Here is a 17994-nt window from a genome sequence, read left to right as displayed (position 1 = left end):
GATCAGTTACTTCTTCCATATGCCAACCAGGGTGGTAATCATTGTCACTGGAAACCAAAATAGTGAATTTTCTACCATATATTAATGCCATTGTTATTTAGTATTTTGTTACACTTATGAAGCAGAGCCCTGTGTTTTTAATCAGTCTGGAAAGAAAAGCCCCAGAAGGATTTCTGTCTCGATCAGCGTCTCTATTTCTGTTTTCCAACATAAAACTATGATGATCCATTTTTAATCATTTGAATAATGAATGGCATGCTGTTCTTGTTCTGTAGTTTGTTTCTATGATTGCCACCTTCTCTAGACTGTAAGGCTCTTGGTGGTTTGAGTATGCCTTACCCTTTTATCCTACATGCTAGAATGGATTCCCTTTTAGAATACAAGTGGTTGATTAAAAAAAAAAAAAAAAAAATTTAATGACATGATTTCTCACCTATTAGGCTGGCAAAAAAATATTTTAAGGAGTGATTAAGTTGTAAGAAAATTAATGGGTACATAAGATTCTATAATGAGCAAAAACTTGTTACAATATATAGGTAGAGCAATTTAGCAATATATATCCAAACATTTAAACATGTGCATTTTATTTGACCCAACAACTTTATTTCTGATATTGTCATTCTAAGAGAGAACGATTATGCTATATGCAAAATTAACCTAAAAGTATGGCTCAATCCAAAGTTCTTTATGCAAAAATAAAAAATGTAACAACATAAATGTCCTATAAAAGATAACTGATTAATAACTATTGAATACATATAATTCAGTTGTATCAATTGAGGGGGAATATTAACATCAGGGGATGATACTGATAGTATATCCAAGAGCATATGAGATTATAGGGTCTAATTATATATGGACAAGTCACAATCATGTTTCAGTTAATTATAGGAAAATGTAAAAATTACTTTTAAAACTCCATTGCACTATAAGCAAATACAGAAACACATTTACCTTTTATAAATTTAAATGTGTATATATGCATGTAAGACCTTTATTATTTGTACTATGGTGCTTGGCCCATGTCAGGCACTCTGTAGTTTACATATGAAGTATTTTATATGAAAATATACCAAAATTATCTATAATGTTCTATAGTCCATTAAAGGAAAATAATTACTAATGTCATCACATTCCTGGCTTAAAAGTCTTTAAGCATTATTGAAACTGGTAAATAGAAATATTAATATCCTCATAGTCCTAGGTAAAATTTTTTAAGGTACAGAAGCAGGCAAATAGTGAGAACTACTTAAGCTTTATCTCACTAGACAAAATAATCTGAGTGTTTGAAGAATGTCTCTCACAAAATAATCATTTGAATGTATTGATTTATTTACCCTGTAAAACAATAAGCCTGTCTGTCTTTTGCTGCAAACTTACCAAGGCTTCCCATTTCACTCAATAAAAAAAATTCTACATAGTGGCCTACAGGCATCAATAATGTAGCTGCTTGTTTTCTCTCCTTCTAATTTGTGGTGTCTCTGTTTTCTCCAACTCCATCCACACAGGCTTTTCCACTTCTTGTTCCCTCTGCCTGCGATATTCTACAGATATTTTGATGGCTAGCTTCTCATTAGGTTCAAGCACTGACATAAAGTTTACCTCTTTGGTAAGTTCTGTGACCACCAAGTTTAAAACTGTCACGTGCATTTCTCACATTCACTATTTCCACCTTCCTGCTTTATTTTTCTTTACAGCACTTAATATAAACCAACATTCTATTTGTTTTAATTATGTACTTGTTCATTGCCTACATTTTCCTATGGAAATCTATTTTTTAAAATGTTAATTTTATTAGGTTGTTTTGTTCACTGCTGGATTCCCAGTCGGGACCAGTGCTCGGCACACTGTATATGCTCAACAAGTATTTTGGATGAATGCGTGGAACAGCTAGTAGGTTATAGTACCCTTACCATTTTTTCATACTTCTATATTAGCATTTAATATTGAATATTATACATTTATGTGTCTTTCTCCCCATCAGAAAGAATTGATCAAGGGCAAAGACGATGTCTTATTAATCTTTGAACCCTTCAGCTTATATAATGTCTGGAAATAAGTAAGTGTGCTCTAATATATGTTGATCGAATGAACAAGTGAACTAAAAATCAGTCTGCTTGTGTACTTACCCAGCGGTACTTGTTCTAGTGCATCTTTTGATGTTTAAAAATTGAAATTTATCATGTATGCCAATGAGAGAAACTCTAAGCTAGAGGCTTACTCTGAAGCATATTTTCTGTTCTTATTCTTGTCTTGGCAGCTCACTTGGCAATATATGATAAGTATAATCATCCATCTAAAGTACTTAGAATATTTTCAATAAATTTGAAAATATTTTACATTTCCTTATTTCATGTCTTAAACATAGAGTTTCATTAATTTTATTTTTTCAAGAATTCTGAGCATTATCTTCTCCATCTATTGAAAATGTTATCATATCTTTATAAAAAAAGATTTTATATATTTAATTTGAGAGAGAGAGAGAAAGAGAGGAAACCTGCATGAACATAATCTGGGGGAGGGGCAGTAGGAGAGGGAGGGGCAAAGTAAGAGAGAGAAGCAGACTCCCTACTGAGCAGGGAGCCCAATGTGGGGCTGGCTCCCAGGACCTCAGGGTCATGACCTGAGCCCCAGGCAGACACTTATCCAACTGGAGCCACCGAAGTGCCCTTATCATGTCTTTTTTTAAATATTTGCATCCGATTTACAGAGTGCAAGAGAATGCATTTTTGGTAGTTTGTATCTTAGGCAGAAGAACCATTTAACATTCTTTTAGAAGGATTAATACGTTACATGTCTGTGCCATTGGATGTGATGTGTGTCTGTGTATATGTATATCCATATATTACCACCCAGTATACTGTTTCAATAAGTTACTCAATTTATTGTCATCACTGAACTCATAAATTTCAAGAATCTTGTTTTAGGCTTCAGTTGAAAGAACTGCCATTAGTTTTTTTCTTCTTTTCCTTTTTTTGGAAGGTGGGGTAGGGTGCAAGAAGGGGGAATGCTGATTAGTATGACTCTTCCAAGTAGCACAAATACATTTCGCAATGTGATCTTTGATAAATGTCCAAATGGATTTTAAAACTAAATTGAACTGCTTTTTATTGAGCCCCATAATTTATTCCAGCCATCTGTGTCACACACACAAAAGTTTGTTTCTTAAGGGCTTTATGATATTTTTTGTCCCCATCAGCACCACCTCTAGGATATAACAACATTAGCATATTTCAGGATTGATTTTGGTCCCCTAAAGAATATAATACATCTTTCAGTCAATAAACATTTTTCAACACAACTATTTGCAATTTGTAGATTAAAAAATATGGAACCGAAAGCATTCTTTTGGCATCATACTTTCTATTTAAAGGCCACCAAATGTTTCTTTCTGAGAGATTGTATTGAGCAGTTAGGATCTTGGCATCCACTATTGTTTTAGGGAAAGATTTTCCTGGCCCACACTTGTTGTTGCTGGATAATGAATGACTAGAGTATATGGACAGAGCCACCTTCCCATCTGTACTAGCCTTAACTACCATTGATTGCTGTATTACGTACTCTGTTGAACCATGCATGCTTAATCATTAATTTTACTTAGAGCTAATAAAATACCTCTCTTTATTGATCATCAATTGTATGCCTAGGACATCACACCTATTTCTGATTTAATCATCATCATAACCTGAATTTAAACGTAGAGAAAATAGTGCTTATGAATTTGCTGGAATTTGTGATAACTGATTTTTTGAAGGAATTATTAAAACAATACTAGAAATTAGTGGATTTTGTTTGTTTTAAATGCATTGTTGTTTAAAGTGCAATTTTAGTTTTCTTCATAGAGAATGATAGTTTTTTTTTAAAGATTTTATTTATTTGACAGAGAGAGAGTGCACAAGCAGGCAGAGCAGCAGGCAGTGGGAGGAGGAAAAGCAGGTTCTCAGCCGAGCAGAAAGCCCGACAAGGGACTCCATCCCAGGACCCTGGGATCATGACCTGAGTCAAAGGCAGATGCTCAACCAACTGAGCCACCCAGGCACCCCTATACTCACTTTTAAAGTTCCTATAGGCGTAGTAAGATTAACTGTATATTTTCATAACGTTTCTAGGTAGCTGATCCTGATCAGGACTCTTTCATTCAGTATACCTTCCATCTTATCATTCTGCCTTGAATTGGAGTAATAGTGCCTATGTTCCCCTGCAGAGTCTTTCTGTCTGTCTGCCTTTGCTTTTCTCTCTCTCTCTATCAAATTCTATTCTATTCTGTTCTATTTTATTCTGTCTGTGACCCATAATAATCCTGATGTTTGGGAAATCATATCATCTATATCGTGGCTTTTCTGTGCTACAGCATGAAACATTTCATATCTATGAGTACATATAAGTAACATATATGACTATATCAACTACGTATGTATATATATATATATATATATATATTTATAATTGATACATGTAGTAAATCCATGCCTAGATTATGAGCTGTATTAAAGACTTTCATGCAAATATAATGATTAAATACTATTCCATCTTTCTCCCATTATTTGAACTAAGCTAAATTGCTAAACATATAACATGAATTTCTAAACAACTCATGATGCATTGATAGAAGTAGTAATTCATACTTTAAAATAGGTTGTTCTCAAAATAAGAAAAATGTGCCTGAAGTGCTAAAAATAGAGAAAGATGAGAGAATTTGATATCATTTAACTTGGAGAAGATAAAGCTAGTTTGAATAATTTTTCGTGTTAAGTTTTTAAATAGAAATAGTAAGCAGTTGTTTTCTATTTTGGCATCAGATCAGGAAATGAGCTTAATAAATCATGAGATAGTTTAATTAGATAAAAGAAAACAACCTATTTATGTCAAAGTAATAAATATTAGCATGGACTACTAAGGGAAATATTAAGTATTTATATCTGGAAATCTACAAAAAGAACATAAACAACCCTGTAACCCTGCCTAAGAAGGGCAAGCTGCTGGACAATATGATCTCAATAGTCTTTTCTAATTTTTTTATTTTATAGATATAACTCTTTCTTTACTTTTCTTCCAGCTTCTCTGCTATTTACAACAATACATTAAACAGTAACAATTCCTGGCTTTTTTTTTTTTTTTAGGATTTTATTTATTTATTTGACAGAGATCACAGGTAGGCAGAGAGGCAGGCAGAGAGAGGGGAAGGGAAGCAGGCTCCCCGCCCCCATGGAGTGGAGAGCCCGTGGGGCTCTCGAGATGCGGGGCTCGATCCCAGGACCCTGGGATCATGACTTGAACTGAAGGCAGAGGCTTTAACCCACTGAGCCACCCAGGTGCCCCTGGCTTTTCTTTTTAAACACCTCTGTTTATAAGATCATTAACTGTAGTTTCTCTTTTACATTCTGTTGTCAAGAAGTGGAAATAGTGATACATCAGCCAGTTTTCAGGAAGAATGCAGATTCCAAGGTAGATCACACTTATAATGTATCCCTTAACATATAGATAGCAAGTAGATGGCTGGTTAAAACCATCTTTAAATCATAATATTCTGAATGTCAGTATGTCTTCAATTTCATATCCTCCCTTTCTTCTCCATTTCATGTCACTTTAGCCACTCAGGTCTTAACCATTTGTCCAATACACCAAATTCTTAGCTCTTTCTCTTCTTTGTCCTTGGATTAACACCAGCATGATACAGACCAGGTGACCATTCAACAATGTTGGATCAGGAAATTCTGCACATAGGGAACAGCAAATGGAAAGCTCTAAATTCTCTTGTTCCATCATTTTCTCCTGAACATGCATAGACACACGTACATGTCATCTTCTTTCTCTTTCTCCTAAATATTTTCCTCTGCTGCATACACACTGGCATTATATCTCTATTTGTATATTTGTTTATTGTCTCCTTCCAGATCATAAGTACTGTGATCAAGGACTGTTTACTTTTTTATTCTCTACTGTATTGCCTGTACCTAGAATAGTGTCTGGCACCTGATAGACATTTAATAAATCAACCTTTCACTTCACTTTAAATTTAAAATCCACATTATTTCTGCAATGCCAAAATCTGATGAAAAAAACATGTTGTTTATAGCTGTGACTATAGCCAAAGTCAGTGTATTTGTGACTGAATATTGTGCTTTCCGTCCATATAGTTTGTCATCATGGAAAGAGTATTGTAGTCTGAAGGTGAAGTGGAAAGTACAATTTGCAGAAATCATATCATTTATTCTTTCTAAAATGAATCAAGGCTTATTGTCTTTGGATAAAAATATATTATAAAAAAAAACTTAGAGTGAACCTCTTTTCTTCATATAAGAAAACACTTGCTGTTTAAAAAATGTGATTCTCTCTCTGATGTGAGAAGAATTTATTCCATTCCCTATCTGAGAATTTCATTGCCATTTGCATGTTGCCTGGAATACAAATTGTACTTAGTAATCAATCAGTGTTTAATTGCCGCTCAAGTAAACCCTTGTAATCAGACTTGCTGTAAAAATGTTAAGGTGTGCAAAAAGCATAAGGTGGCATTTTCCCCTCCTTCTTATTATGCCTGTGTAACTTCCATTAATACTAATAGGAGGCACAGCTGGTCGTCAACAGGAGATTACAGGTTGCTGCTTAAATCGTATTTTATTTTTATACCTTGGCAAGATTTATGTATTGAAATCAGGTGGCCAGATTTTTGCTGTTGTTAAGAAAGCTTTTACTCTGAAAGAATGAGATTGGGGGAGGGAAAATGAGTTTCAAATTTTTTATTTTAGGAATATAAAGACTCGAAATCCAAGCAGCAGCTTGTCCTTATACAGCAAGTCTGTCTTATTCTTTAGCACCAGCTGGAGTCCCATTTCTAATTTGCTGTGAAGAATTAAGTGATTTGAGACCCATACCCTGGAGTATTTGACCTCTGATGTCAACCAGCTAGCTTGCAATTCCCTTGGCTGAAAAGTTTCCGCAGAATTGATTTGAACTAACATCAGTTAAAATACTCTGCAATTTAGTAGTAAATATCACTGCAAATCTGAGTACAAGTTTATAGCCATGAAAATAAACACACTGTAGAATATTAAGGAAAAGAGTTTAGGAAACATGAAAAGCCTTGGTGATCAGAAATGTGGTAATAGAACCTTTCACCCCAAGGTCATTAGTTTGAGTCTGGCACAGTTGGGTGGCTTACCGGCTGAAGACGGTTGTTTGTAGCATATGCGTGCTATGCCAGTGCTCTCAAACTCATTTCTTTGTGGTCAGGTCCATTTGTCATAAAATAGCTATTCCTGTCTTTCTCAAATGCCATGGTATTGACAACCCTAAAGGAGAACAGAAGGACTAATAGGGACAGGGTTAGGGCAAAATCCTCATTACCCCAAAAGCAAATCAGTCTGCTTTTACCTCAATCTTCCTTTTCTCATGCTGTGGCTCCCATATGGATTGTTGCCCATTTTTCTCTATGCCAAATCTAGTCTTTCAAGTCATTCGACTCATTCCTTCTCCCTCTCCATGATACTTCTCTCAGTAATCCCTGTGATTAGTACCTTTTTCTCATCTCTGACCTTGCTTGGTATCCAGTTACCTGATAGTAAATGGATTACCAATGTGAGTAACACTATTCTAGATAGGAGAATAAATGTCCCCATTCCCCTAACTCTTGTTAAACTCCTCTATTCCCAGTCTCTCTTCATTTTCTCATTCCCCAGTTTCCACTATAGTTAATTAACCATATCCCATGGAGTCATATTCTGCTTCTTACTCCAAAATCTCACCTGGCTTCTTACCCTAAAAACACTTCCCTTGACAACTTTTTTTTTTCTTTTTTTTTTTTTTTTTTTTTGCTGTCCTTAATTTGCCACTGCCTACCATGATTTGCTGTACTATCTACCCTAAACCATGAAGGGTACAACAAAGCCTAAAACCAGAGAAATCGACATTCATTTGATATGATAAAGTAGATCAAAGAAGAAGTGGATAAAAAGTATGAAGAAGAAGGTAAGATAAAAAGATACATTCTGAGAATTCCTGGTTGGAAAACTAGATAGCGATTGATTACCTTTCATAGTCCTTTTTCCCATATTTATTAGTTCCATGTGTTTGCTGGGGTACTTAGTACATTTAATACTGTTTATCAAGTATATTATGAATTAATTCAGCCTTATGACTTTGCTCAGTTCCCCAAATCTTGAATATGTATGTTTTTTTTCCATGAGTGACACTACAGGGTGGGACTGAGTAATAAAGAGCTACCGTTTATTGAGAGATTACTTTATGCCAGGCACTGCATTTACTATATGTGTGTATATACATATATCCACATATAGTAGAATGATTTCTTTTTTTATCTTTAAAAACATATAACATATTACTGACCACTGAATAAATACTCAACAAGTACTTGAAGCTTCAGATTGGTATTTTAATAATGAAAAGTTGAAGAAATTCAGAGATTTGTGCCCCAGCAAATCTCAGTTTCAATTTGAAAGAAAAAAATTATATGTCCTACTTCCTATTACAGTAGCCAATACTATATATAATACATATCTCAGTTTTCTTAGGTTTTGAGGGATATATGATCATTTTTTACTCACATTTTATTTTTTCTGAATCTGTAATAAGAAAATTGTAGAACAAAAGGTAAAGGAGAAAATATAAAATACTCATAATTCTGCCATCAGTGCTTTAATCTATGTCAATTCACACAATTGATATTATTTTAATAACCTGAATTTGTACTCTGGCTTTATTTTACATAACACAAAATGTGATATTTAATAGATTCATGTTATTCTAAATGTGGGGTATTCAAAAATATATTGGTAAGTATAGGTTAGGCTCTGCTACAATAACAAATTACTCCAGAAATTTCAGAGACATAAATCTTTACTCATGCTACATACCCTATTTGGGTTGACAGGGAGCCTCTGCTCCATATAGTAACTAGGACCTAGATTCCAGAAATTCCACTTTCTTTTGATAGCACCTTCTGGAGCATGTGACCTCCTCAGTTACTTCATCAAATTTTAAAGGTACAGGGAGTTTTCATCTGAGCAGTTAACCACTTAAACCAGAAATGACACATATCATTTTCACTCATAGCCCAATGACCAGAAAAAGTTACATCACCCTGCCTAATTGCAAAGGAGATAAGGACTATAAGGAAACACATGGAATATTTTATATAGCTAGTCTTTCTCAATTTCTTCCTTTAATATAACTCTTCTCACTTTATATTTACAGTGACTTCTCAAAGTTATGGTTATTAAGAAAGGCATCCTTTCGGGACACCTGGGTGGCTCAGTTGGTTGGACGACTGCCTTCAGCTTAGGTCATGATCCCGGAGTCCTGGGATCGAGTCCCTCATGGGGCTTCCAGCTCCATGGGGAGTCTGCTTCTCCCTCTGGCCTTCTCCTCACTCATGCTCTCTCTCACTGTCTCTCTCTCTCAAATAAATAAATAAAATCTTAAAAAAAAAAAAAGAAAAGAAAAGAAAGAAAGAAAGGCATCCTTTCCTTTTTTCAAGTGTTGATAAAAATGTAGTAGTTACTAACCTTAGACTTTAGACTCAGTTACATTCACCAGAAATATCACTTAATTCTCTAATTAGAACTTAATTTTTATTTTGAATCCTTAACTGGCAAACGGAAAAATAAAAATATCAGCCAGTGTAAGCTGCTTCTCCCTCTCATCCCAGAGTTGCTTCTAGTCTAGGGAGTTGATAAGTGCCAAAGTCTCAGTACGAGGGTGTAGAAACCTGCTCTTCAAGAGTCATTTTTCACTTTTCTGTGTGAAGAACAATGACATGGCCATCATCTGTTTTTTTTCTTGGTCCACACATGTAAGTACAGATTGCTTCTCTTTCCTGAAGACAAAGCCTTCCAGAGCATCCTGCTCTCTCCTTCCCTGGGGCACAGGGAACACATTTATCTGCAACCTCTGGCCACACTAGAAATTTGTCAGAGCTGGGATGAGGGTTAGGAGTTATGAAAACATGTAGGGATCAGCTTCTTTTCCCAGAAACCTGGCAGTGACCTAATTTTATCCTTGATAGGAAGATGAGCAATATAGAAATTGATGGATCACATTTTATCCCAAATCTTAAGATATAGCATAACCTTGTTCTTGGATATCAGCTTTTGAAATGAAAAGCTAAAATTTAACTCTTTTTACTCCTGTTCTGTTTTGTAACCCTTATCTGAGGCTATAATCACACCAAATGAATAGAGGGAAGGCAAAAAAAAAAAAAAAAAGAAAAGAAAAAAAAAGAGGGAGAGAGAAGAGGAGAAGAAAAATCCTTACCAGTTTATCAAAATATTATTCTATAACCTGCTGGCTAAGTCCTCATGGCTGGTTACTTCCTGTGTAAGGTAGTCACATTCAGCAACCATGCAACTATGTTATCTTATAATACCTGACTGTCCAGTGTTTAGTTTGGGATCATGGAGCCAAAATTCTCCTGTAATAATATGTGATCCAATCATATTCTCAACCTTAGAATTTTACTTAGAGGCTCCGATGTCCAAATAAATTTAACTGTGTATTTTTAGAAATGGTGGTGGTGGGACAAGGGGTTGTTGTTATTTGTTCGTTGGTCAGTTTGGTTATAGCTTTTATCTTCCCTGGGAAAGGTGACTTAATTAGCCGTAATATCATTTCCTCCTTCCCTTCATCTGGTTCCTGGAAGCCCCATCAGTGTGTTTCTAAAGAGCTATTTTCCAGGCTTCCTATATCTTTACATGGTGGAGAGACAAAGAGACTGAGAGACTATGAGAGAGAAAGGTTGGGATAGAGAGGGAGGGAGCACTCGTAAGCTCCTCTCTCTTCCTTATAAGACACAAATCCCATCATGGGGGCCCCACCATCATCTGAACCTAATCATCTCTCAAAGTCTCTATCTACAGATGTTATCACATTGAGGATTTAGGGATTCAATATATGAATTTTGGGGGACACAGCCTTCAGTTCATAACAGTGTGTATGTATATGTTTAGCATGTTCTTACTTTCTGGCACTACAAGATGTTTGAGACATATATATTCCGTGCACCAATTCTGGAAGCAGTCGTTGCTCCAAGGATCCCTCCCTTTTATTGGAGAATGGTATTAGAGACCAAGATTGGTATACCAGGTGGGCTTATTGCTAGTGGAGTATCATTGTTTCTAGGTTTTCTCAGCAACTAGAGGCAAAAAAACTGTGTGTGTGTCTCCTAACCCTTGTATATGTAAAATTCTTCCATGAATGATATTTTTCTGTGTAATCTACATCTGTGCCTAGATCAAGCTAAATATGAGTTCCTACTCCTGTTTCTATCTCTAATCCATTACCAACTCAATCATTCTAACCCTCTCCACTTGATTTTCTGGTAACATCCTATTCCCAAAGTAAGAACCTGACTGTCATCATCTTTACTTACTTATTCAGTGTCAGTATGTATATCTGTATGTCTGTATATCAGTATGTATGTATGACAGTACCAGAATTGTTACCCCAAAACCCTATAGGAAGCAACTTTACCAAATATACTGCAATGTTTATGTATAGTTACTTTTGCCTTTTGCTTTACAGACTACTAATTTCCAATTTTGCTTTTGCTAGCACCTGTTCTCCTACTCCCTTCGGTGTGCTTATTTCTTGTATTTATAATACAGTTAGATTCATTTTGTCATAGTTTGCATTCCCTCCTGATATCCCTTGATTTCCTAAATGATGTCTTTTTAACTTACATATATTAAAGTTTACTATTTTTGCTATAAAGTCCTATGGGTTTTGACAAATGCATTATGTACTCTCTATTAGGATACAGAATAGTTTAATTGACCTAAAATACCTCCTGTATTTTGTCTATTGAACGTTTCCTCTTCTGGAACCCTTGGTAACTGTTGACCTTTTTACCAACTGTATTGTTTTGCCTTTTCAGAATATCATATAAATGGATCATACAGTATGTAGCCTTTTCAGGCTGGCATTTTCCACTTAGTAATATGCATGGTAAGATTCATACATATTTTTGGCATGGCTCGTAGCTCACTTGTTCTATCACCGAATAGTATTCTGTTACATACATATACCACAGCTTGTTTAACCTTTCATCTACGGAAAGACATCTTGATTGCTTCCAGCTTTGGTGATTATGAAGTCTGTATAAACAGTCATGTGCAAAATTGATTTTTGGCTTTATCTTAAAAAATCTTATTTAGGTATAATTCACATACCATAAAATGTATCATTTAAAAATACATAATTTTTTCTTTTTAAGTATTTTTAAGTACAATCGCAATGTTGGGCAACCACACCACTAATTCCAGAATAATTTCAGGCATCCCAAATGAAATGCTATACCCATTGACATTTATTCCCTATTCTCTCTTGCTCTCAGCCACTGGCAACCACTAATCTACGTTCTGTCTTTATGTCTTTGTCTATCTGGACATTTCATATAAATGGAATCAGACATTTTATCCTTTTTTTTTTAAGATTTTACTTATTTATTTGACAGAGATCACATGTAGGCAGAGAGGCAGGCAGAGAGAGAGGAGGAAGCAGGCTCCCAAGTGAGCAGAGAGCCCGATGTGGGACTCGATCCCAGGACCCTGGGATCATGACCTGAACCGAAGGCAGAGGCTTTAACCCACTGAGCCACCCAGGCACCCCCAGACATTTGTATCTTTTGTGTCCTGACTTCTTTAACTTATAATTTTTTCAAATACATCCATGTTGTAGCATGTATGAATACTAATTTCTCTTTATATTTGAATAATATTCTATTATATGGGTATATCATGCTTTGTTTATGTCTTTGTCACTTAATGGACATTGGGGTTTTTCGCTTTTTTGGCTATTAAGAATATTATTGCTTAAACATCTATGTGCAGTTTTTGTATGAATAAATGTTTCCATTTATCTGGGTATATATACCTAGGATTGGAGTTTCTGGATCCTATGGTAGCTCTATCTTTGACTCTTTGAGGAACACTTGTGCCATTTTAGATTCCTGCCAGGAATATGTGAAAGTTGTAATTTCTCTGCATCCTCACCAGTACTTTTAATTTTCCATTTTTTAAATTACAGTCATCTAATGGCTATAAAATGGTTATCTTATCAGGGTTTTGATTGGCATTTCTTTAATATATAATGACTTCAATCATCTTTTCATATCTTCTATGTGTAGATTTTTATATGAGCATAGTTTTCAAGTCATTTTGGTAAATACTTAGAAGCACTGTTGTTAGATTATGTGTTAAAGCTTTAGTTTCTTTATTTTTATTTAATCAAAGACATGTGATATGAATAGCAACTGGTATTTGTGGAACAAGGCCTACCTGTTCCATATTATGAAAGCTAGCCATTTGTTAACCAGAGAGGAGGCAGAAAGCTCAAATTGCCATATGTAGTTAGTTGTTCCTTGATGTGGGGAGGAGAGATATCACTTTCTAGGGGAGTTTGCCAAAGTAATGAGGTGCTTTGGTTGTCGCAATAACCAGCGTGTGCTATAGGCATTTAGGGTCTGTGGCCCAAGCAATATTGTGCAATGTGTGAAGGAGTCCTTGCACAATTAAAAAATGCCTGATCTCAAATATCACTGAACATCTTGGGTGAAAATAATTGCCAGACGTATGAGTCAGCAGAAACCAAGAGATAGAAAAAGTAAAGAGTAAGGTTCAAAATTTGCAGGTGATAAAAGCCAACATGGAAGGGAAATACTGGCTAACTTGACAACTTTCTGGGACTGAAAGGTGGTAACATCTCCTTTCTAGAATTGTCTTCCATCTTAAATCATCTTTGTACCTCTACATAATGAGTTCTGAGTTCCTTGAGATTCTTATTTTCCATCTTTGTATTTTGTGTCTTCATATTGACTACCAAATATTATTTAGATTACCTAAATGAATGTCTGGTTTTTACAATCAAAAGATGATAACTAGTATACTTTTCCTGCATTAAGATGTGGAGAGGGTGATGTTTAAAAAAGGGAGTTCAAGTTCCCACTTTACTCTGAAATTTTTTATTATAAATTGTTAGTACTAATATTTGCATTGTGGTTAAAACATTACAAATAATTGTAGCATCTTTAAATATTAACGTGGCAGGCTCATTATTTGGGATACTTTAGTATGTTGTTTTTTTCCTATTTGATGCTAACAAACTAGTTTCTCAAGACACTCCAAATTATGAAATTGAAGCCAACTTTATTTCATTTTTGGAGAGAGAGTGTGTGCAGGTGGGGTAGGGGGAGGGACAAAAGGAGGAGGAGAGGGAATCTTAAGCAGGCTCCATGCTGGGCTCGATCTCAGAACCCTGAAATTCCTACTTGAGCCGAAATCAAGAGTCAGAACTCAACAAACTGAACCACCCATGTGCTCCCAAAATTGAAGCCAACTTTATTTTTTTAATTTAAATTCAATTAGACAACATACAGTACATCATTAGTTTCAGATGTAGTGTTAAATAATTCATTATTCACACTATGTGAAACATTAGTTTTAGAGGTCTTAGTATTTTGCTAATGTATTCAACATTATAAACCAGGAATAGAACTTTTTAACTTATGTCCCATTGATAGGAATGACAGTTTAAGTTGTAGAGAAGTAGAACTTTGTTAAAAGAACAACCAGGTCATGTTCTGTATGTACTAAAGCGTTTAATTCAGATATACTTGAATTTTTCCTATTAGTAGAGTATTAAGTTCATTTTATCCTAGTGAGTAGAGTTGAAAATATCATGTTCTCTATAAGTAGCAGCCAACTCAATAAGGAGTGATTAAGCCATGTAGTGGTCTGTTCCATTCGTGGTTCCTGATGAGTCAGTCTTCTGGTATTCATCCTCTTGTGCAGTCCTCTTTCCTTGAATCTGGAATGGAGCAATGATGTGTTTAACCAAAAGAATATGCCTGATATGACACTGTGCCAGTTCCAGACCTCAGCCTTAAAATGTCTGGCAGCTTCCACTTTTGCACTCATAGGAATCTTGAACCTCCAGATGGGAAATTCAACCGTGCCTCTAGAAAGACCATATGAAGAAGTACAAAGGAGAGTGAGAAGCCCTGAGACTATGTGGAGAGAGATGCCTAGCCCTCTCCACTTCCTTACTACCTGAGTAGTGAGCTGAATTTACCTGTAGGAGTGACAGGCAGTATGTCGAGCAGAAGAATCAGAAGCTGAGCCCAGTCAGTCTGCAAACTTGCAAGGAAATAAAATAGTTGTTTCAAGTCAGTAATTTGACTTGAAACAACTATTTTGGGGTATTTATTTTTGAAGCAATGAATAACCAGGAAAAAAAAATACGTACTGAGTCTCTGGGGCTGCAGTTTGTCAGGGAGGTACAAGGAATAGATTGATTTCTATTTTTTTCTATTTTTTTTATTTCTGGTTTTTTTTTTAAATATATATTACTGTGGTAAGAACACTTAACCTGAGATCTAGTTCCTCAAAAAAATGTTAAATGTTAATGATACAGTACAGTCTGGTTGACCATAGGGGTACAACGTCATATAACAGATCCCTAGAACTTATTAATCTTGATTAACTAAAACTTTATGCCTATTGATTATTAATTCCCCATTTCCTCCTCCCCCACTTCTTGGCAACCACCATTCCACTTCAATTCTATGAATTTGGCTTTTTCAGATACCTCATAATAATGACTTCTAGTTTTTGAGCTGGAGTATGTTTCTTTTCACAGGAATTTTTGAGAGTTATATTTTTATCAGTAGTATATTTTAGCTACATTTCTAATGATATAAAATATAGCATGGAATATATTAATTATATTTAATAATTTTGTGGGCAAGTAATTTTTTACTTCTGCTGTCAATTATACTTCAATAATTTTTTTGATTTTCAACTTCTATTAAGTAACTTAAAAATGAATATTTGAAACACACTAATTTACTGGGTGTTACCTGTATCATCACATTCAGTCCTTCAAGGTATAATTTCCAATTATTGCAGTAATTCAGGCAAGGGAGAAATTTGGACCTGCCTGAATGATTCAAGAAAGATGCAAACCACTTTAGTATCAGGAACTGATTGGAAAGAAAGACTTGGAATGAGCCAAGCATAGAAGAACAAGACAGACATCTAAATGAGGTGTGACATGCTCAGAAGTACAGCAGGGGAGAAGCTGCCATGTTAGAAGGGCACATAAGGATTTGGTTTTTAATCACACCGAATGGGTGAGGAGGGTTTTTTAAAAATAACCCAAAGGTAACTTAGAAAAGAAATTACTTGATTAGGCTATGTTTTAGACTTACAAATTTAGCAGTAGTTCCCAGGACAGAGTAGAATAGGAAAAGATTTGACAAAATCATGAAAAGAATTTTTACTGGCATCCAATATTTTTAGCAGCTTTCTCTAGTACTCAAAAGATGGTTTTGTTTGTTCGTTCGTTTCTTTTTTGTTTTGCTTTTTAAAAAATAGAAATACAAAATATTTATAAAAGATGTCAATAAGTACTCTTCTTTTGCAGTTTTGTCAAATACTTTCATGTAATGCCATAATAAAAATAATTCAACTATCATATCTTCTTTTTTAAAAGATTTTATTTCTTTTATTTTAGAAAGAGAGAGTGTGTAAGTGAGGAGAGGCTCAAAGGGAGGTGGAGAGTCTCAAGCAGACTGTGCTGAGTACAGAGCCTGATGCAGGGCTCCATCTCCATCTTGAGATCATGATCTGAGCTGAAACCAAGAGTTGGTTACTTAACCAACTGAGCCACCCATAGGCTATCATATCTTCTTGATCAAAAAGGCAGTTCTTGATCATACATCTTTGGTGATCATCCTGGGCTGTTTTATCATAGCTTAAATATCATGGAACAATTTTGTTTATAGCAACTTCCCTTATTCCCTCTACTGTGCATGTATATGTATATATGTGTTTTTCCCTTTTTGTCTCTTATTCTGGACAAGATTCTTCATATTTTGACTGGTATTAAACAGCAGAGCATTTTCATACATATTTAAATGTCACTAAAATAAATGTGAATTTATCTTTTTAAGATGAGAAAAGATGTTCAAGGAAAAAAAAAATGAGCTAGGCACTAAAGAATAATGGAGTCAGGATGAAAAATGAAATGAAAAATATCCTCTTTAGTTCTCAGTCTAGCCCAAAATACTTCAGGATATCTTACACCAATACATACCTATTCGTATTATTCATACCTTCATATTATTTGCAGCTATATAGAAAATATCACAGGAACTGAGAGACCAATATCTTCTTGAAATGTATTGCTTTTGTAAACTTTTTATAACCAAAGAATTTGTTTGTATGCAAGTATTATTCAATGGGTAGGCCTCATGCTTAGTATCCAGTTATGACTAGACTTAATATCAATTTATATTCCTAGGAGGATGGGCTGGGTTAGTATTTTTTCTCACACACAACCTGGAGATTTATTATATTATACTATATTGCATTATATCATGTACAACTTTGTAGAAATTGGTGAAAGCTTTTCCAAATTAGGTAAAGCTTTCTAGAAGGCTTTGTAATTAGCAGAATTTCCTGGATTGGTCTCAAGCTAGTTTAGGTTTTAGTGACCTGTAAAAACAACATGAGGCGTTCACTCATGGCCAGAATTGATGTGACATGTGTTTCTGTGTTTTAGTCATATCACTGGATTACAGATAATCTGTATCCCATTGAAATACATAGCCACAAATTTTAACTGAATAAAAGATTGAATTGGTTAAGAAGCGTGGTAAAAAATTCTAAAATACAAAGTCTGCGTATATTTTTAGGTTTATCTCTTTTAGAATCTATGCTATAAAATACGGAATTTCTTAAAAATCTCAAAACGCTGCATATTTTTGGAAAGCATAACTCTAAATGGATCTAATTTGTTTTAAGTATTGTTTGTGATAAAATATTAAAGGTAGTTTTTTATTTGAAATATTTAAATTAGAGATGCCTGTAGATTAATTTCAAAAATTAAAACTCATAATTAGTTGTTAATTCTAATTCTTTTTGCTATCATATGAGTGTAAAAATATATTTTTATCTCTAAGGTAACATTATGAGCCATGAA

Source organism: Mustela erminea, chromosome 10 (genome assembly GCF_009829155.1).
Source record: "Mustela erminea isolate mMusErm1 chromosome 10, mMusErm1.Pri, whole genome shotgun sequence".
Classification (NCBI taxonomy): domain Eukaryota; kingdom Metazoa; phylum Chordata; class Mammalia; order Carnivora; family Mustelidae; genus Mustela; species Mustela erminea.
This window is presented reverse-complemented; position numbering follows the sequence as displayed.